The sequence below is a fragment of the Ranitomeya imitator genome, chromosome 4, assembly GCF_032444005.1.
Source record: "Ranitomeya imitator isolate aRanImi1 chromosome 4, aRanImi1.pri, whole genome shotgun sequence".
Classification (NCBI taxonomy): domain Eukaryota; kingdom Metazoa; phylum Chordata; class Amphibia; order Anura; family Dendrobatidae; genus Ranitomeya; species Ranitomeya imitator.
Window position 1 is genome coordinate 718,360,448 of NC_091285.1, and position 23,643 is coordinate 718,384,090.

Here is a 23,643-nt window from a genome sequence, read left to right on the forward strand (position 1 = left end):
CTGCTGTTCCTGTGTTATTACACTACTGCAACAAGCTACCAGACTGCCTACACAGCTCTGCTGTTCCTGTGTTACTACACTCCTGCAACAAGCTACCAGACTGCCTACACAGCTCTGCTGTTCCTGTGTTACTACACTCCTGCAACAAGCTACCAGATTGCCTACACAGATCTGCTGTTCCTGTGTTACTACACTCCTGCAACAAGCTACCAGACTGCCTACACAGCTCTGCTGTTCCTGTGTTATTACACTCCTGCAACAAGCTACCAGACTGCCTACACAGCTCTGCTGTTCCTGTGTTACTACACTCCTGCAACAAGCTACCAGATTGCCTACACAGCTCTGCTGTTCCTGTGTTATTACACTACTGCAACAAGCTACCAGACTGCCTACACAGCTCTGCTGTTCCTGTGTTACTACACTCCTGCAACAAGCGACCAGATTGCCTACACAGCTCTGCTGTTCCTGTGTTACTACACTCCTGCAACAAGCTACCAGATTGCCTACACAGCTCTGCTGTTCCTGTGTTATTACACTCCTGCAACAAGCTACCAGATTGCCTACACAGCTCTGCTGTTCCTGTGTTATTACACTACTGCAACAAGCTACCAGACTGCCTACACAGCTCTGCTGTTCCTGTGTTACTACACTCCTGCAACAAGCTACCAGACTGCCTACACAGCTCTGCTGTTCCTGTGTTACTACACTCCTGCAACAAGCTACCAGACTGCCTACACAGCTCTGCTGTTCCTGTGTCACTACACTCCTGCAACAAGCTACCAGATTGCCTACACAGCTCTGCTGTTCCTGTGTTACTACACTCCTGCAACAAGCTACCAGATTGCCTACACAGCTCTGCTGCTCCTGTGTCACTACACTCCTGCAACAAGCTACCAGACTGCCTATACAGCTCTGCTGTTCCTGTGTCACTACACTCCTGCAACAAGCTACCAGATTGCCTACACAGCTCTGCTGTTCCTGTGTTAATACATTCCTGCAACAAGCTACCAGACTGCCTACACAGCTCTGCTGTTCCTGTGTTACTACACTCCTGCAACAAGCTACCAGATTGCCTATACGGCTCTGCTGTTCCTGTGTTACTACACTCCTGCAACAAGCTACCAGATTGACTACACAGCTCTGCTGTTCCTGTGTTACTACACTCCTGCAACAAGCTACCAGATTGCCTACATGGCTCTGCTGTTCCTGTGTTACTACACTACTGCAACAAGCTACCAGATTGCCTACACAGCTCTGCTGTTCCTGTGTTACTACACTCCTGCAACAAGCTACCAGATTGCCTACACAGCTCTGCTGTTCCTGTGTTACTACACTCCTGCAACAAGCTACCAGATTGCCTACACAGCTCTGCTGTTCCTGTGTTACTACACTCCTGCAACAAGCTACCAGATTGCCTACACGGCTCTGCTGTTCCTGTGTTACTACACTCCTGCAACATACTACCAGATTGCCTACACAGCTCTGCTGTTCCTGTGTTACTACACTCCTGCAACAAGCTACCAGATTGCCTACACGGCTCTGCTGTTCCTGTGTTACTACACTACTGCAACAAGCTACCAGATTGCCTACACAGCTCTGCTGTTCCTGTGTTACTACACTCCTGCAACAAACTACCAGAATGCCTACACAGCTCTGCTGTTCCTGTGTCACTACACTCCTGCAACAAGCTACCAGATTGCCTACACAGCTCTGCTGTTCCTGTGTCACTACACTCCTGCAACAAGCTACCAGATTGCCTACATAGCTCTGCTGTTCCTGTGTTACTACACTCCTGCAACAAGCTACCAGATTGCCTACACGGCTCTGCTGTTCCTGTGTTACTACACTACTGCAACAAGCTACCAGATTGCCTACACAGCTCTGCTGTTCCTGTGTTACTACACTCCTGCAACAAACTACCAGAATGCCTACACAGCTCTGCTGTTCCTGTGTTACTACACTCCTGCAACAAGCTACCAGATTGCCTACACGGCTCTGCTGTTCCTGTGTTACTACACTACTGCAACAAGCTACCAGATTGCCTACACAGCTCTGCTGTTCCTGTGTTACTACACTCCTGCAACAAGCAACCAGATTGCCTACACAGCTCTGCTATTCCTGTGTCACTACACTCCTGCAACAAGCAACCAGATTGCCTACACAGCTCTGCTATTCCTGTGTCACTACACTCCTGCAACAAGCTACCAGACTGCCTTCACAGCTCTGCTGTTCCTGTGTTACTACACTCCTGCAACAAGCTACCAGACTGCCTACACTGCGCTGCTGTTCCTGTGTTACTACACTCCTGCAACAAGCTACCAGATTGCCTACACAGCTCTGCTGTTCCTGTGTTATTACACTCCTGCAACAAGCTACCAGATTGCCTACACAGCTCTGCTGTTCCTGTGTTACTACACTCTTGCAACAAGCTACCAGATTGCCTACACAGCTCTGTTGTTCCTGTGTTACTACACTCCTGCAACAAGCTACCAGACTGCCTACACAGCTCTGCTGTTCCTGTGTCACTACACTCCTGCAGCAAGCTACCAGATTGCCTACACAGCTCTGCTGTTCCTGTGTTACTACACTCCTGTAACAAGCTACCAGATTGCCTACACAGCTCTGCTGTTCCTGTGTTACTACACTCCTGCAACAAGCTACCAGACTGCCTACACAGCTCTGCTGTTCCTGTGTTACTACACTCCTGCAGCAAGCTACCAGACTGCCTACACAGCTCTGCTGTTCCTGTGTTACTACACTCCTGCAGCAAGCTACCAGACTGCCTACACAGCTCTGCTGTTCCTGTGTTACTACACTCCTGCAACAAGCTACCAGATTGCCTACACAGCTCTGTTGTTCCTGTGTCACTACACTCCTGCAACAAGCTACCAGACTGCCTACACAGCTCTGCTGTTCCTGTGTTACTACACTCCTGCAACAAGCTACCAGACTGCCTACACAGCTCTGCTGTTCCTGTGTCACTACACTCCTGCAGCAAGCTACCAGATTGCCTACACAGCTCTGTTGTTCCTGTGTCACTACACTCCTGCAACAAGCTACCAGACTGCCTACACAGCTCTTCTGTTCCTGTGTTACTACACTCCTGCAGCAAGCTACCAGACTGCCTACACAGCTCTGCTGTTCCTGTGTCACTACACTCCTGCAGCAAGCTACCAGACTGCCTACACAGCTCTGCTGTTCCTGTGTTACTACACTCCTGCAACAAGCTACCAGATTGCCTACACAGCACTGCTGTTCCTGTGTTACTACACTCCTGTAACAAGCTACCAGATTGCCTACACAGCTCTGCTGTTCCTGTGTTACTACACTCCTGCAACAAGCTTCCAGATTGCCTACACAGCTCTGCTGTTCATGTGTTACTACACTCCTGCAACAAGCTACCAGACTGCCTACACAGCTTTGCTGTTCCTGTATTACTACACTCCTGCAGCAAGCTACCAGACTGCCTACACAGCTCTGCTGTTCCTGTGTTACTACACTCCTGCAACAAGCTACCAGACTGCCTACACAGCTTTGCTGTTCCTGTATTACTACACTCCTGCAGCAAGCTACCAGATTGCCTACACAGCTCTGCTGTTCCTGTGTTACTACACTCCTGCAACAAGCTACCAGATTGCCTACACAGCACTGCTGTTCCTGTGTTATTACACTCCTGCAACAAGCTACCAGACTGCCTACACAGCTCTGCTGTTCCTGTGTTACTACACTCCTGTAACAAGCTACCAGACTGCCTACACAGCTCTGCTGTTCCTGTGTTACTACACTCCTGCAACAAGCTACCAGACTGCCTACACAGCTCTGCTGTTCCTGTGTCACTACACTCCTGCAGCAAGCTACCAGATTGCCTACACAGCTCTGCTGTTCCTGTGTTACTACACTCCTGTAACAAGCTACCAGATTGCCTACACAGCTCTGCTGTTCCTGTGTTACTACACTCTTGCAACAAGCTACCAGATTGCCTACACAGCTCTGTTGTTCCTGTGTTACTACACTCCTGCAACAAGCTACCAGACTGCCTACACAGCTCTGCTGTTCCTGTGTCACTACACTCCTGCAGCAAGCTACCAGATTGCCTACACAGCTCTGCTGTTCCTGTGTTACTACACTCCTGTAACAAGCTACCAGATTGCCTACACAGCTCTGCTGTTCCTGTGTTACTACACTCCTGCAACAAGCTACCAGACTGCCTACACAGCTCTGCTGTTCCTGTGTTACTACACTCCTGCAGCAAGCTACCAGACTGCCTACACAGCTCTGCTGTTCCTGTGTTACTACACTCCTGCAGCAAGCTACCAGACTGCCTACACAGCTCTGCTGTTCCTGTGTTACTACACTCCTGCAACAAGCTACCAGATTGCCTACACAGCTCTGTTGTTCCTGTGTCACTACACTCCTGCAACAAGCTACCAGACTGCCTACACAGCTCTGCTGTTCCTGTGTTACTACACTCCTGCAACAAGCTACCAGATTGCCTACACAGCTCTTCTGTTCCTGTGTTACTACACTCCTGCAGCAAGCTACCAGACTGCCTACACAGCTCTGCTGTTCCTGTGTCACTACACTCCTGCAGCAAGCTACCAGACTGCCTACACAGCTCTGCTGTTCCTGTGTTACTACACTCCTGCAACAAGCTACCAGATTGCCTACACAGCACTGCTGTTCCTGTGTTACTACACTCCTGTAACAAGCTACCAGATTGCCTACACAGCTCTGCTGTTCCTGTGTTACTACACTCCTGCAACAAGCTACCAGATTGCCTACACAGCTCTGCTGTTCATGTGTTACTACACTCCTGCAACAAGCTACCAGACTGCCTACACAGCTTTGCTGTTCCTGTATTACTACACTCCTGCAGCAAGCTACCAGACTGCCTACACAGCTCTGCTGTTCCTGTGTTACTACACTCCTGCAACAAGCTACCAGACTGCCTACACAGCTTTGCTGTTCCTGTATTACTACACTCCTGCAGCAAGCTACCAGATTGCCTACACAGCTCTGCTGTTCCTGTGTTACTACACTCCTGCAACAAGCTACCAGATTGCCTACACAGCACTGCTGTTCCTGTGTTATTACACTCCTGCAACAAGCTACCAGACTGCCTACACAGCTCTGCTGTTCCTGTGTTACTACACTCCTGTAACAAGCTACCAGACTGCCTACACAGCTCTGCTGTTCCTGTGTTACTACACTCCTGCAACAAGCTACCAGATTGCCTACACAGCTCTGCTGTTCCTGTGTTACTACACTCCTGCAACAAGCTACCAGACTGCCTACACAGCTCTGCTGTTCCTGTGTTACTACACTCTTGCAACAAGCTACCAGATTGCCTACACAGCTCTGCTGTTCCTGTGTTACTACACTCTTGCAACAAGCTACCAGATTGCCTACACAGCTTTGCTGTTCCTGTGTTACTACACTCCTGCAACAAGCTACCAGACTGCCTACACAGCTTTGCTGTTCCTGTGTTACTACACTCCTGCAGCAAGCTACCAGATTGCCTACACAGCTCTGCTGTTCCTGTGTCACTACACTCCTGCAGCAAGCTACCAGACTGCCTACACGGCTCTGCTGTTCCTGTGTTACTACACTACTGCAACAAGCTACCAGATTGCCTACACAGCTCTGCTTTTCCTGTGTTACTACACTCCTGCAACAAGCTACCAGATTGCCTACACAGCTCTGCTGTTCCTGTGTTACTACACTAATGCAACATGCTACCAGATTGCCTACACAGCTCTGCTGTTCCTGTGTTACTACACTCCTGCAACAAGCTACCAGATTGCCTACACGGCTCTGCTGTTCCTGTGTTACTACACTACTGCAACAAGCTACCAGACTGCCTACACAGCTCTGCTGTTCCTGTGTTACTACACTCCTGCAACAAGCTACCAGATTGCCTACACAGCTCTGCTGTTCCTGTGTCACTACACTCCTGCAACAAGCTACCAGATTGCCTACACAGCACTGCTGTTCCTGTGTTACTACACTCCTGCAACAAGCTACCATTTTGCCTACACAGCTCTGCTGTTCCTGTGTTACTACACTCCTGCAACAAGCTACCAGACTGCCAACACAGCTCTGCTGTTCCTGTGTTACTACACTCCTGCAACAAGCTACCAGATTGCCTACACAGCTCTGCTGTTCCTGTGTTACTACACTCCTGCAACAAGCTACCAGATTGCCTACACAGCTCTGCTGCTCCTGTGTTACTACACTCCTGCAACAAGCTACCAGACTGCCTACACAGCTCTGCTGTTCCTGTGTTACTACACTGCTGCAACAAGCTACCAGATTGCCTACACAGCTCTGCTGTTCCTGTGATACTACACTCCTGCAACAAGCTACCAGATTGCCTACACAGCACAGCTGTTCCTGTGTCACTACACTCCTGCAACAAGCTACCAGACTTCTTACACAGCTCGGCTGTTCCTGTGTTACTACACTCCTGCAACAAGCTACCAGACTGCCTACACAGCTCTGCTGTTCCTGTGTCACTACACTCCTGCAGCAAGCTACCAGACTGCCTACACAGCTCTGCTGTTCCTGTGTTACTACACTCCTGCAACAAGCAACCAGATTGCCTACACAGCTCTGCTGTTCCTGTGTTACTACACTCCTGCAACAAGCTACCAGACTGCCTACACAGCACTGCTGTTCCTGTGTTACTACACTCCTGCAACAAGCTACCAGATTGCCTACACAGCTCTGCTGTTCCTGTGTCACTACACTCCTGCAACAAGCTACCAGACTGCCTACACAGCTCTGCTGTTCCTGTGTTACTACACTCCTGCAACAAGCTACCAGACTGCCTACACAGCTCTGCTGTTCCTGTGTTACTACACTCCTGCAACAAGCTACCAGATTGCCTACACAGCTCTGCTGTTCCTGTGTTACTACACTCCTGCAACAAGCTACCAGATTGCCTACACGGCTCTGCTGTTCCTGTGTTACTACACTCCTGTAACATGCTACCAGATTGCCTACACAGCTCTGCTGTTCCTGTGTTACTACACTCCTGCAACAAGCTACCAGATTGCCTACACAGCTCTGCTGTTCCTGTGTTACTACACTCCTGCAACAAGCTACCAGATTGCCTACACAGCTCTGCTGTTCCTGTGTTACTACACTCCTGCAACAAGCTACCAGATTGCCTACACAGCTCTGCTGTTCCTGTGTCACTACACTCCTGCAGCAAGCTACCAGATTGCCTACACAGCTCCGCTGTTCCTGTGTTACTACACTCCTGCAACAAGCTACCAGATTGCCTACACAGCACAGCTGTTCATGTGTTACTACACTCCTGCAACAAGCTACCAGACTGCCTACACAGCTCTGATGTTCCTGTGTTATTACACTCCTGCAACAAGCTACCAGACTGCCTACACAGCTCTGCTGTTCCTGTGTTACTACACTCCTGCAACAAGCTACCAGACTGCCTACACAGCTCTGCTGTTCCTGTGTTATTACACTCCTGCAACAAGCTACCAGACTGCCTACACAGCTCTGCTGTTCCTGTGTTACTACACTCCTGCAACAAGCTACCAGATTGCCTACACAGCTCTGCTGTTCCTGTGTTACTACACTCCTGCAACAAGCTACCAGACTGCCTACACAGCACTGCTGTTCCTGTGTTACTACACTCCTGCAACAAGCTACCAGACTGCCTACACAGCTCTGCTGTTCCTGTGTTATTACACTCCTGCAACAAGCTACCAGACTGCCTACACAGCTCTGCTGTTCCTGTGTTACTACACTCCTGCAACAAGCTACCAGATTGCCTACACAGCTCTGCTGTTCCTGTGTTACTACACTCCTGCAACAAGCTACCAGACTGCCTACACAGCTCTGCTGTTCCTGTGTTATTACACTCCTGCAACAAGCTACCAGATTGCCTACACAGCTCTGCTGTTCCTGTGTTATTACACTACTGCAACAAGCTACCAGACTGCCTACACAGCTCTGCTGTTCCTGTGTTACTACACTCCTGCAACAAGCTACCAGATTGACTACACAGCTCTGGTGTTCCTCTGTTACTACACTCCTGCAACAAGCTACCAGATTGCCTACACAGCTCTGCTGTTCCTGTGTCACTACACTCCTGCAACAAGCTACCAGACTGCCTATACAGCTCTGCTGTTCCTGTGTCACTACACTCCTGCAACAAGCTACCAGATTGCCTACACAGCTCTGCTGTTCCTGTGTTACTACACTCCTGCAACCAGCTACCAGACTGCCTACACAGCTCTGCTGTTCCTCTGTTACTACACTCCTGCAACAAGCTACCAGATTGCCTACACAGCTCTGATGTTCCTGTGTTACTACACTCCTGCAACAAGCTACCAGACTGCCTACACAGCTCTGCTGTTCCTCTGTTACTACACTCCTGCAACAAGCTACCAGATTGCCTACACAGCTCTGCTGTTCCTGTGTCACTACACTCCTGCAACAAGCTACCAGACTGCCTATACAGCTCTGCTGTTCCTGTGTCACTACACTCCAGCAACAAGCTACCAGATTGCCTACACAGCTCTGCTGTTCCTGTGTTACTACACTCCTGCAACAAGCTACCAGACTGCCTACACAGCTCTGATGTTCCTGTGTTATTACACTCCTGCAACAAGCTACCAGATTGCCTACACAGCTCTGCTGTTCCTGTGTTACTACACTCCTGCAACAAGCTACCAGACTGCCTACACAGCTCTGATGTTCCTGTGTTACTACACTCCTGCAACAAGCTACCAGACTGCCTACACAGCTCTGCTGTTCCTGTGTTACTACACTCCTGCAACAAGCTACCAGATTGCCTACACAGCTCTGCTGTTCCTGTGTTACTACACTCCTGCAACAAGGTACCAGACTGCCTACATAGCTCTGCTGTTCCTGTGTTACTACACTCCTGCAACAAGCTACCAGATTGCCTACACAGCTCTGCTGTTCCTGTGTTACTACACTCCTGCAACAAGCTACCAGATTGCCTACACAGCTCTGCTGTTCCTGTGTTATTACACTCCTGCAACAAGCTACCAGATTGCCTACACAGCTCTGCTGTTCCTGTGTTACTACACTCCTGCAACAAGCTACCAGATTGCCTACACAGCTCTTCTGTTCCTGTGTTACTACACTCCTGCAACAAGCAACCAGATTGCCTACACAGCTCTGCTGTTCCTGTGTCACTACACTCCTGCAGCAAGCTACCAGACTGCCTACACAGCTCTGCTGTTCCTGTGTTACTACACTCCTGCAACAAGCAACCAGATTGCCTACACAGCTCTGCTGTTCCTGTGTTACTACACTCCTGCAACAAGCTACCAGACTGCCTACACAGCACTGCTGTTCCTGTGTTACTACACTCCTGCAACAAGCTACCAGATTGCCTACACAGCTCTGCTGTTCCTGTGTCACTACACTCCTGCAGCAAGCTACCAGATTGCCTACACAGCTCTGCTGTTCCTGTGTTACTACACTCCTGCAACAAGCTACCAGATTGCCTACACAGCTCTGCTGTTCCTGTGTCACTACACTCCTGCAGCAAGCTACCAGATTGCCTACACAGCTCCGCTGTTCCTGTGTTACTACACTCCTGCAACAAGCTACCAGACTGCCTACACAGCTTTGCTGTTCCTGTGTTACTACACTCCTGCAACAAGCTACCAGATTGCCTACACAGCTCTGCTGTTCATGTGTTACTACACTCCTGCAACAAGCTACCAGACTGCCTACACAGCTCTGATGTTCCTGTGTTATTACACTCCTGCAACAAGCTACCAGATTGCCTACACAGATCTGCTGTTCCTGTGTTACTACACTCCTGCAACAAGCTACCAGACTGCCTACACAGCTCTGCTGTTCCTGTGTTATTACACTCCTGCAACAAGCTACCAGACTGCCTACACAGCTCTGCTGTTCCTGTGTTACTACACTCCTGCAACAAGCTACCAGATTGCCTACACAGCTCTGCTGTTCCTGTGTTACTACACTCCTGCAACAAGCTACCAGACTGCCTACACAGCTCTGCTGTTCCTGTGTTATTACACTCCTGCAACAAGCTACCAGACTGCCTACACAGCTCTGCTGTTCCTGTGTTACTACACTCCTGCAACAAGCTACCAGATTGCCTACACAGCTCTGCTGTTCCTGTGTTACTACACTCCTGCAACAAGCTACCAGACTGCCTACACAGCTCTGCTGTTCCTGTGTTATTACACTCCTGCAACAAGCTACCAGATTGCCTACACAGCTCTGCTGTTCCTGTGTTATTACACTACTGCAACAAGCTACCAGACTGCCTACACAGCTCTGCTGTTCCTGTGTTACTACACTCCTGCAACAAGCTACCAGATTGACTACACAGCTCTGGTGTTCCTCTGTTACTACACTCCTGCAACAAGCTACCAGATTGCCTACACAGCTCTGCTGTTCCTGTGTCACTACACTCCTGCAACAAGCTACCAGACTGCCTATACAGCTCTGCTGTTCCTGTGTCACTACACTCCTGCAACAAGCTACCAGATTGCCTACACAGCTCTGCTGTTCCTGTGTTACTACACTCCTGCAACAAGCTACCAGACTGCCTACACAGCTCTGATGTTCCTGTGTTACTACACTCCTGCAACAAGCTACCAGACTGCCTACACAGCTCTGCTGTTCCTCTGTTACTACACTCCTGCAACAAGCTACCAGATTGCCTACACAGCTCTGCTGTTCCTGTGTCACTACACTCCTGCAACAAGCTACCAGACTGCCTATACAGCTCTGCTGTTCCTGTGTCACTACACTCCTGCAACAAGCTACCAGATTGCCTACACAGCTCTGCTGTTCCTGTGTTACTACACTCCTGCAACAAGCTACCAGACTGCCTACACAGCTCTGATGTTCCTGTGTTATTACACTCCTGCAACAAGCTACCAGATTGCCTACACAGCTCTGCTGTTCCTGTGTTATTACACTCCTGCAACAAGCTACCAGATTGCCTACACAGCTCTGCTGTTCCTGTGTTATTACACTACTGCAACAAGCTACCAGACTGCCTACACAGCTCTGCTGTTCCTGTGTTACTACACTCCTGCAACAAGCTACCAGATTGACTACACAGCTCTGGTGTTCCTCTGTTACTACACTCCTGCAACAAGCTACCAGATTGCCTACACAGCTCTGCTGTTCCTGTGTCACTACACTCCTGCAACAAGCTACCAGACTGCCTATACAGCTCTGCTGTTCCTGTGTCACTACACTCCTGCAACAAGCTACCAGATTGCCTACACAGCTCTGCTGTTCCTGTGTTACTACACTCCTGCAACAAGCTACCAGACTGCCTACACAGCTCTGATGTTCCTGTGTTATTACACTCCTGCAACAAGCTACCAGATTGCCTACACAGCTCTGATGTTCCTGTGTTACTACACTCCTGCAACAAGCTACCAGACTGCCTACACAGCTCTGCTGTTCCTGTGTTACTACACTCCTGCAACAAGCTACCAGATTGCCTACACAGCTCTGCTGTTCCTGTGTTACTACACTCCTGCAACAAGCTACCAGACTGCCTACATAGCTCTGCTGTTCCTGTGTTACTACACTCCTGCAACAAGCTACCAGATTGCCTACACAGCTCTGCTGTTCCTGTGTTACTACACTCCTGCAACAAGCTACCAGATTGCCTACACAGCTCTGCTGTTCCTGTGTTATTACACTCCTGCAACAAGCTACCAGATTGCCTACACAGCTCTGCTGTTCCTGTGTTACTACACTCCTGCAACAAGCTACCAGATTGCCTACACAGCTCTGCTGTTCCTGTGTTAATACACTCCTTCAACAAGCTACCAGTCTGCCTACACAGCTCTGCTGTTCCTGTTTTATTACACTCCTGCAACAAGCTACCAGATTGCCTACACAGCTCTTCTGTTCCTGTGTTACTACACTCCTGCAGCAAGCTACCAGATTGCCTACACAGCTCTGTTGTTCCTGTGTTACTACACTCCTGCAACAAGCTACCAGACTGCCTACACAGCTCTGCTGTTCCTGTGTCACTACACTCCTGCAGCAAGCTACCAGTCTGCCTACACAGCTCTGCTGTTCCTGTTTTATTACACTCCTGCAACAAGCTACCAGATTGCCTACACAGCTCTTCTGTTCCTGTGTTACTACACTCCTGCAGCAAGCTACCAGATTGCCTACACAGCTCTGTTGTTCCTGTGTTACTACACTCCTGCAACAAGCTACCAGACTGCCTACACTGCGCTGCTGTTCCTGTGTTACTACACTCCTGCAACAAGCTACCAGATTGCCTACACAGCTCTGCTGTTCCTGTGTTATTACACTCCTGCAACAAGCTACCAGATTGCCTACACAGCTCTGCTGTTCCTGTGTTACTACACTCTTGCAACAAGCTACCAGATTGCCTACACAGCTCTGTTGTTCCTGTGTTACTACACTCCTGCAACAAGCTACCAGACTGCCTACACAGCTCTGCTGTTCCTGTGTCACTACGCTCCTGCAGCAAGCTACCAGACTGCCTACACAGCTCTGCTGTTCCTGTGTCACTACACTCCTGCAGCAAGCTACCAGATTGCCTACACAGCTCTGCTGTTCCTGTGTTACTACACTCCTGTAACAAGCTACCAGATTGCCTACACAGCTCTGCTGTTCCTGTGTTACTACACTCCTGCAACAAGCTACCAGACTGCCTACACAGCTCTGCTGTTCCTGTGTTACTACACTCCTGCAGCAAGCTACCAGATTGCCTACACAGCTCTGTTGTTCCTGTGTCACTACACTCCTGCAACAAGCTACCAGATTGCCTACACAGCTCTGCTGTTCCTGTGTCACTACACTCCTGCAACAAGCTACCAGATTGCCTACACAGCTCTGCTGTTCCTGTGTCACTACACTCCTGCAGCAAGCTACCAGATTGCCTACACAGCTCTGTTGTTCCTGTGTTACTACACTCCTGCAACAAGCTACCAGATTGCCTACACAGCTCTGCTGTTCCTGTGTCACTACACTCCTGCAGCAAGCTACCAGATTGCCTACACAGCTCTGCTGTTCCTGTGTCACTACACTCCTGCAGCAAGCTACCAGATTGCCTACACAGCTCTGCTGTTCCTGTGTCACTACACTCCTGTAACAAGCTACCAGATTGCCTACACAGCTCTGCTGTTCCTGTGTCACTACACTCCTGCAGCAAGCTACCAGATTGCCTACACAGCTCTGCTGTTCCTGTGTTACTACACTCCTGCAGCAAGCTACCAGACTGCCTACACAGCTCTGCTGTTCCTGTGTCACTACACTCCTGCAGCAAGCTACCAGACTGCCTACACAGCTCTGCTGTTCCTGTGTTACTACACTCCTGCAACAAGCTACCAGATTGCCTACACAGCACTGCTGTTCCTGTGTTACTACACTCCTGTAACAAGCTACCAGATTGCCTACACAGCTCTGCTGTTCCTGTGTTACTACACTCCTGCAACAAGCTACCAGATTGCCTACACAGCTCTGCTGTTCCTGTGTTACTACACTCCTGCAACAAGCTACCAGACTGCCTACACAGCTCTGCTGTTCCTGTGTTACTACACTCTTGCAACAAGCTACCAGATTGCCTACACAGCTTTGCTGTTCCTGTATTACTACACTCCTGCAGCAAGCTACCAGATTGCCTACACAGCTCTGCTGTTCCTGTGTCACTACACTCCTGCAGCAAGCTACCAGACTGCCTACACAGCTCTGCTGTTCCTGTGTCACTACACTCGTGCAGCAAGCTACCAGACTGCCTACACGGCTCTGCTGTTCCTGTGTTACTACACTACTGCAACAAGCTACCAGATTGCCTACACAGCTCTGCTTTTCCTGTGTTACTACACTCCTGCAACAAGCTACCAGATTGCCTACACAGCTCTGCTGTTCCTGTGTTACTACACTAATGCAACATGCTACCAGATTGCCTACACAGCTCTGCTGTTCCTGTGTTACTACACTCCTGCAACAAGCTACCAGATTGCCTACACGGCTCTGCTGTTCCTGTGTTACTACACTACTGCAACAAGCTACCAGATTGCCTACACAGCTCTGCTGTTCCTGTGTTACTACACTCCTGCAACAAGCTACCAGATTGCCTACACAGCTCTGCTGTTCCTGTGTTACTACACTCCTGCAACAAGCTACCAGATTGCCTACACAGCACTGCTGTTCCTGTGTTACTTCACTCCTGCAACAAGCTACCAGTTTGCCTACACAGCTCTGCTGTTCCTGTGTTACTACACTCCTGCAACAAGCTACCAGACTGCCAACACAGCTCTGCTGTTCCTGTGTTACTACACTCCTGCAACAAGCTACCAGATTGCCTACACAGCTCTGCTGTTCCTGTGTTACTACACTCCTGCAACAAGCTACCAGATTGCCTACACAGCTCTGCTGCTCCTGTGTTACTACACTCCTGCAACAAGCTACCAGACTGCCTACACAGCTCTGCTGTTCCTGTGTTACTACACTGCTGCAACAAGCTACCAGATTGCCTACACAGCTCTGCTGTTCCTGTGATACTACACTCCTGCAACAAGCTACCAGATTGCCTACACAGCACTGCTGTTCCTGTGTCACTACACTCCTGCAACAAGCTACCAGACTTCTTACACAGCTCTGCTGTTCCTGTGTTACTACACTCCTGCAACAAGCTACCAGACTGCCTACACAGCTCTGCTGTTCCTGTGTCACTACACTCCTGCAGCAAGCTACCAGACTGCCTACACAGCTCTGCTGTTCCTGTGTTACTACACTCCTGCAACAAGCAACCAGATTGCCTACACAGCTCTGCTGTTCCTGTGTTACTACACTCCTGCAACAAGCTACCAGACTGCCTACACAGCAGTGCTGTTCCTGTGTTACTACACTCCTGCAACAAGCTACCAGATTGCCTACACAGCTCTGCTGTTCCTGTGTCACTACACTCCTGCAGCAAGCTACCAGATTGCCTACACAGCTCTGCTGTTCCTGTGTTACTACACTCCTGCAACAAGCTACCAGACTGCCTACACAGCTCTGCTGTTCCTGTGTTATTACACTCCTGCAACAAGCTACCAGACTGCCTACACAGCTTTGCTGTTCCTGTGTTACTACACTCCTGCAGCAAGCTACCAGATTGCCTACACAGCTCTGCTGTTCCTGTGTTACTACACTCCTGCAACAAGCTACCAGACTGCCTACACAGCTCTGCTGTTCCTGTGTTATTACACTCCTGCAACAAGCTACCAGACTGCCTACACAGCTTTGCTGTTCCTGTGTTACTACACTCCTGCAACAAGCTACCAGACTGCCTACACAGCTCTGCTGTTCCTGTGTTATTACACTCCTGCAACAAGCTACCAGACTGCCTACACAGCTCTCCTGTTCCTGTGTTATTACACTCCTGCAACAAGCTACCAGATTGGCTACACAGCTCTGCTGTTCCTGTGTTACTACACTCCTGCAACAAGCTACCAGATTGCCTACACAGCTCTGCTGTTCCTGTGTTACTACACTCCTGCAACAAGCTACCAGTCTGCCTACACAGCTCTGCTGTTCCTGTGTTATTACACTACTGCAACATGCTACAAGACTGCCTACACAGCTCTGCTGTTCCTGTGTTATTACACTCCTGCAACAAGCTACCAGACTGCCTACACAGCTCTCCTGTTCCTGTGTTATTACACTCCTGCAACAAGCTACCAGATTGGCTACACAGCCCTGCTGTTCCTGTGTTACTACACTCCTGCAACAAGCTACCAGATTGCCTACACAGCTCTGCTGTTCCTGTGTTACTACACTCCTGCAACAAGCTACCAGACTGCCTACACAGCTCTCCTGTTCCTGTGTTATTACACTCCTGCAACAAGCTACCAGATTGCCTACACAGCTCTGCTGTTCCTGTGTTATTACACTCCTGCAACAAGCTACCAGACTGCCTACACAGCTCTCCTGTTCCTGTGTTATTACACTCCTGCAACAAGCTACCAGATTGGCTACACAGCTCTGCTGTTCCTGTGTTACTACACTCCTGCAACAAGCTACCAGATTGCCTACACAGCTCTGCTGTTCCTGTGTTACTACACTCCTGCAACAAGCTACCAGACTGCCTACACAGCTCTGCTGTTCCTGTGTTACTACACTCCTGCAACAAGCTACCAGACTGTCTTCACAGCTCTGCTGTTCCTGTGTTACTACACTCCTGCAACAAGCTACCAGATTGCCTACACAGCTCTGCTGCTCCTGTGTTACTACACTCCTGCAACAAGCTACCAGATTGCCTACACAGCTCTCCTGTTCCTGTGTTACTACACTCCTGCAACAAGCTACCAGATTGGCTACACAGCTCTGCTGTTCCTGTGTTACTACACTCCTGCAACAAGCTACCAGATTGCCTACACAGCTCTGCTGTTCCTGTGTTACTACACTCCTGCAACAAGCTACCAGTCTGCCTACACAGCTCTGCTGTTCCTGTGTTATTACACTACTGCAACAAGCTACCAGACTGCCTACACAGCTCTGCTGTTCCTGTGTTACTACACTCCTGCAACAAGCTACCAGACTGTCTTCACAGCTCTGCTGTTCCTGTGTTACTACACTCCTGCAACAAGCTACCAGATTGCCTACACAGCTCTGCTGCTCCTGTGTTACTACACTCCTGCAACAAGCTACCAGATTGCCTACACAGATCTGCTGTTCCTGTGTTACTACACTCCTGCAACAAGCTACCAGACTGCCTACACAGCTCTGCTGTTCCTGTGTTATTACACTCCTGCAACAAGCTACCAGACTGCCTACACAGCTCTGCTGTTCCTGTGTTACTACACTCCTGCAACAAGCTACCAGATTGCCTACACAGCTCTGCTGTTCCTGTGTTACTACACTCCTGCAACAAGCTACCAGACTGCCTACACAGCTCTGCTGTTCCTGTGTTATTACACTCCTGCAACAAGCTACCAGACTGCCTACACAGCTCTGCTGTTCCTGTGTTACTACACTCCTGCAACAAGCTACCAGATTGCCTACACAGCTCTGCTGTTCCTGTGTTACTACACTCCTGCAACAAGCTACCAGACTGCCTACACAGCTCTGCTGTTCCTGTGTTATTACACTCCTGCAACAAGCTACCAGATTGCCTACACAGCTCTGCTGTTCCTGTGTTATTACACTACTGCAACAAGCTACCAGACTGCCTACACAGCTCTGCTGTTCCTGTGTTACTACACTCCTGCAACAAGCTACCAGACTGCCTACACAGCTCTGCTGTTCCTGTGTTACTACACTCCTGCAACAAGCTACCAGATTGACTACACAGCTCTGGTGTTCCTCTGTTACTACACTCCTGCAACAAGCTACCAGATTGCCTACACAGCTCTGCTGTTCCTGTGTCACTACACTCCTGCAACAAGCTACCAGACTGCCTATACATCTCTGCTGTTCCTGTGTCACTACACTCCTGCAACAAGCTACCAGATTGCCTACACAGCCCTGCTGTTCCTGTGTTAATACATTCCTGCAACAAGCTACCAGACTGCCTACACAGCTCTGCTGTTCCTGTGTTACTACACTCCTGCAACAAGCTACCAGATTGCCTACACAGCTCTGCTGTTCCTGTGTTAATACATTCCTGCAACAAGCTACCAGACTGCCTACACAGCTCTGCTGTTCCTGTGTTACTACACTCCTGCAACAAGCTACCAGATTGCCTATACGGCTCTGCTGTTCCTGTGTTACTACACTCCTGCAACATGCTACCAGATTGACTACACAGCTCTGCTGTTCCTGTGTTACTACACTCCTGCAACAAGCTACCAGATTGCCTACACAGCTCTGCTGTTCCTGTGTTACTACACTCCTGCAACAAGCTACCAGATTGCCTACACAGCTCTGCTGTTCATGTGTTACTACACTCCTGCAACAAGCTACCAGATTGCCTACACAGCTCTGCTGCTCCTGTGTTACTACACTCCTGCAACAAGCTACCAGATTGCCTACACAGCTCTGCTGTTCCTGTGATACTACACTCCTGCAACAAGCTACCAGATTGCCTACACAGCTCTGCTGTTCCTGTGTTATTACACTCCTGCAACAAGCTACCAGACTGCCTACACAGCTCTGCTGTTCCTGTGTTACTACACTCCTGCAACAAGCTACCAGATTGCCTACACAGCTCTGCTGTTCCTGTGTTATTACACTCCTGCAACAAGCTACCAGACTGCCTACACAGCTCTGATATTCCTGTGTTATTACACTCCTGCAACAAGCTACCAGATTGCCTACATGGTCTGCTGTTCCTGTGTTACTACACTCCTGCAACAAGCTACCAGATTGCCTACACAGCTCTGCTGTTCCTGTGTTACTACACTCATGCAACAAGCTACCAGACTGCCTACACAGCTCTGCTGTTCCTGTGTTATTACACTCCTGCAACAAGCTACCAGACTGTCTTCACAGCTCTGCTGTTCCTGTGTCACTACACTCCTGCAACAAGCTACCAGACTGCCTACACAGCTCTGCTGTTCCTGTGTTATTACACTCCTGCAACAAGCTACCAGACTGTCTTCACAGCTCTGCTGTTCCTGTGTCACTACACTCCTGCAACAAGCTACCAGATTGCCTACACAGCTCTGCTGTTCCTGTGTCACTACACTCCTGCAACAAGCTACCAGACTGCCTACACAGCTCTGCTGTTCCTGTGTTACTACACTCCTGCAACAAGCTACCAGATTGCCTACACAGCTCTGCTGTTCCTGTGTTATTACACTCCTGCAACAAGCTACCAGACTGTCTTCACAGCTCTGCTGTTCCTGTGTCACTACACTCCTGCAACAAGCTACCAGACTGCCTACACAGCTCTGCTGTTCCTGTGTCACTACACTCCTGCAACAAGCTACCAGATTGCCTACACAGCACTGCTGTTCCTGTGTCACTACACTCCTGCAACAAGCTACCAGATTGCCTACACAGCTCTGCTGTTCCTGTGTCACTACACTCCTGCAACAAGCTACCAGATTGCCTACACAGCTCTGCTGTTCCTGTGTTACTACACTCCTGCAACAAGCTACCAGATTGCCTACACAGCACTGCTGTTCCTGTGTCACTACACTCCTGCAGCAAGCAACCAGATTGCCTACACAGCACTGCTGTTCCTGTGTTACTACACTCCTGCAACAAGCTACCAGACTGCCTACACAGCTCTGCTGTTCCTGTGTCACTACACTCCTGCAGCAAGCTACCAGATTGCCTACACAGCTCTGCTGTTCCTGTGTTACTACACTCCTGCAACAAGCTACAAGATTGCCTACACAGCACTGCTGTTCCTGTGTTACTACACTCCTGCAACAAGCTACCAGATTGCCTACACAGCTCTGCTGTTCCTGTGTTACTACACTCCTGCAACAAGCTACCAGATTGCCTACACAGCACTGCTGTTCCTGTGTCACTACACTCCTGCAGCAAGCAACCAGATTGCCTACACAGCACTGCTGTTCCTGTGTTACTACACTCCTGCAACAAGCTAACAGACTGCCTACACAGCTCTGCTGTTCCTGTGTCACTACACTCCTGCAGCAAGCTACCAGATTGCCTACACAGCTCTGCTGTTCCTGTGTTACTACACTCCTGCAACAAGCTACCAGACTGCCTACACAGCTCTGCTGTTCCTGTGTTACTACACTCCTGCAACAAGCTACCAGATTGCCTACACAGCTCTGCTGTTCCTGTGTTACTACACTCCTGCAACAAGCTACCAGATTGCCTACACAGCTCTGCTGTTCCTGTGTTACTACACTCCTGCAACAAGCTACCAGACTGCCTACACAGCTCTGCTGTTCCTGTGTTACTACACTCCTGCAGCAAGCAACCAGATTGCCTACACAGCACTGCTGTTCCTGTGTTACTACACTCCTGCAACAAGCTAACAGACTGCCTACACAGCTCTGCTGTTCCTGTGTCACTACACTCCTGCAGCAAGCTACCAGATTGCCTACACAGCTCTGCTGTTCCTGTGTTACTACACTACTGCAACAAGCTACCAGATTGCCTACACAGCACTGCTGTTCCTGTGTTACTACACTCCTGCAGCAAGCAACCAGATTGCCTACACAGCTCTGCTGCTCCTGTGTTACTACACTCCTGCAACAAGCTACCAGATTGCCTACACAGCTCTGCTGTTCCTGTGTTACTACACTCCTGCAACAAGATACCAGACTGCCTACATAGCTCTGCTGTTCCTGTGTTATTACACTACTGCAACAAGATACCAGATTGCCTACACAGCTCTGCTGCTCCTGTGTTATTACACTCCTGCAGCAAGCTACCAGATTGCCTACACAGCTCTGCTGTTCCTGTGATACTACACTCCTGCAACAAGCTACCAGATTGCCTACACAGCTCTGCTGTTCCTGTGTTACTACACTCCTGCAACAAGCTACCAGACTGCCTACACAGCTCTGCTGTTCCTGTGTTACTACACTCCTGCAACAAGCTACCAGATTGCCTACACAGCACTGCTGTTCCTGTGTCACTACACTCCTGCAGCAAGCTACCAGATTGCCTACACAGCTCTGCTGTTCCTGTGTTACTACACTCCTGCAACAAGCTACCAGATTGCCTACACAGCTCTGCTGCTCCTGTGTTATTACACTCCTGCAGCAAGCTACCAGATTGCCTACACAGCTCTGCTGTTCCTGTGATACTACACTCCTGCAACAAGCTACCAGATTGCCTACACAGCTCTGCTGTTCCTGTGTTACTACACTCCTGCAACAAGCTACCAGATTGCCTACACAGCACTGCTGTTCCTGTGTCACTACACTCCTGCAGCAAGCTACCAGATTGCCTACACAGCACTGCTGTTCCTGTGTTACTACACTCCTGCAACAAGCTAACAGACTGCCTACACAGCTCTGCTGTTCCTGTGTCACTACACTCCTGCAGCAAGCTACCAGATTGCCTACACAGCACTGCTGTTCCTGTGTTACTACACTCCTGCAACAAGCTACCAGATTGCCTACACAGCTCTGCTGTTCCTGTGTTACTACACTCCTGCAACAAGCTACCAGACTGCCTACACAGCTCTGCTGTTCCTGTGTTACTACACTCCTGCAGCAAGCAACCAGATTGCCTACACAGCACTGCTGTTCCTGTGTTACTACACTCCTGCAACAAGCTAACAGACTGCCTACACAGCTCTGCTGTTCCTGTGTTACTACACTCCTGCAACAAGCTACCAGACTGCCTACATAGCTCTGCTGTTCCTGTGTTACTACACTCCTGCAACAAGCTACCAGACTGCCTACACAGCTCTGCTGTTCCTGTGTTATTACACTCCTGCAACAAGCTACCAGATTGCCTACACAGCTCTGCTGTTCCTGTGTTACTACACTCCTGCAACATGCTACCAGATTGCCTACACAGCTCTGCTGTTCCTGTGTTACTACACTCCTGCAACAAGCTACCAGACTGCCTACACAGCTCCGCTGTTCCTGTGTTACTACACTCCTGCAACAAGCTACCAGATTGCCTACACAGCTCTGCTGTTCCTGTGTTACTACACTCCTGCAACAATCTACCAGACTGCCTACACAGCTCTGCTGTTCCTGTGTTATTACACTCCTGCAAAAAGCTACCAGATTGCCTACACAGCTCTGCTGTTCCTGTGTTATTACACTCCTGCAACAAGCTACCAGATTGCCTACACAGCACTGCTGTTCCTGTGTTACTACACTCCTGCAACAAGCTACCAGACTGCCTACACAGCTCTGATGTTCCTGTGTTATTACACTCCTGCAACAAGCTACCAGATTGCCTACACAGCTCTGCTGTTCCTGTGTTACTACACTCCTGCAACAAGCTACCAGATTGCCTACACAGCTCTGCTGTTCCTGTGTTACTACACTCCTGCAACAAGCTACCAGTCTGCCTACACAGCTCTGCTGTTCCTGTGTTATTACACTCCTGCAACAAGCTACCAGATTGCCTACACAGCTCTTCTGTTCCTGTGTTACTACACTCCTGCAGCAAGCTACCAGATTGCCTACACAGCTCTGTTATTCCTGTGTTACTACACTCCTGCAACAAGCTACCAGACTGCCTACACAGCTCTGCTGTTCCTGTGTCACTACACTCCTGCAGCAAGCTACCAGACTGCCTACACAGCTCTGCTGTTCCTGTGTCACTACACTCCTGCAGCAAGCTACCAGACTGCCTACACAGCTCTGCTGTTCCTGTGTCACTACACTCCTGCAGCAAGCTACCAGACTGCCTACACAGCTCTGCTGTTCCTGTGTTACTACACTCCTGCAACAAGCTACCAGATTGCCTACACAGCACTGCTGTTCCTGTGTTACTACACTCCTGTAACAAGCTACCAGATTGCCTACACAGCTCTGCTGTTCCTGTGTTACTACACTCCTGCAACAAGCTACCAGACTGCCTACACAGCTTTGCTGTTCCTGTATTACTACACTCCTGCAGCAAGCTACCAGATTGCCTACACAGCTCTGCTGTTCCTGTGTTACTACACTACTGCAACAAGCTACCAGATTGCCTACACAGCACTGCTGTTCCTGTGTTACTACACTCCTGCAGCAAGCAACCAGATTGCCTACACAGCTCTGCTGCTCCTGTGTTACTACACTCCTGCAACAAGCTACCAGATTGCCTACACAGCTCTGCTGTTCCTGTGTTACTACACTCCTGCAACAAGATACCAGACTGCCTACATAGCTCTGCTGTTCCTGTGTTATTACACTACTGCAACAAGATACCAGATTGCCTACACAGCTCTGCTGCTCCTGTGTTATTACACTCCTGCAGCAAGCTACCAGATTGCCTACACAGCTCTGCTGTTCCTGTGATACTACACTCCTGCAACAAGCTACCAGATTGCCTACACAGCTCTGCTGTTCCTGTGTTACTACACTCCTGCAACAAGCTACCAGACTGCCTACACAGCTCTGCTGTTCCTGTGTTACTACACTCCTGCAACAAGCTACCAGACTGCCTACACAGCTCTGCTGTTCCTGTGTTACTACACTCCTGCAACAAGCTACCAGACTGCCTACATAGCTCTGCTGTTCCTGTGTTATTACACTACTGCAACAAGATACCAGATTGCCTACACAGCTCTGCTGCTCCTGTGTTATTACACTCCTGCAGCAAGCTACCAGATTGCCTACACAGCTCTGCTGTTCCTGTGATACTACACTCCTGCAACAAGCTACCAGATTGCCTACACAGCTCTGCTGTTCCTGTGTTACTACACTCCTGCAACAAGCTACCAGATTGCCTACACAGCACTGCTGTTCCTGTGTCACTACACTCCTGCAGCAAGCTACCAGATTGCCTACACAGCTCTGCTGTTCCTGTGTTACTACACTCCTGCAACAAGCTACCAGATTGCCTACACAGCTCTGCTGCTCCTGTGTTATTACACTCCTGCAGCAAGCTACCAGATTGCCTACACAGCTCTGCTGTTCCTGTGATACTACACTCCTGCAACAAGCTACCAGATTGCCTACACAGCTCTGCTGTTCCTGTGTTACTACACTCCTGCAACAAGCTACCAGATTGCCTACACAGCACTGCTGTTCCTGTGTCACTACACTCCTGCAGCAAGCTACCAGATTG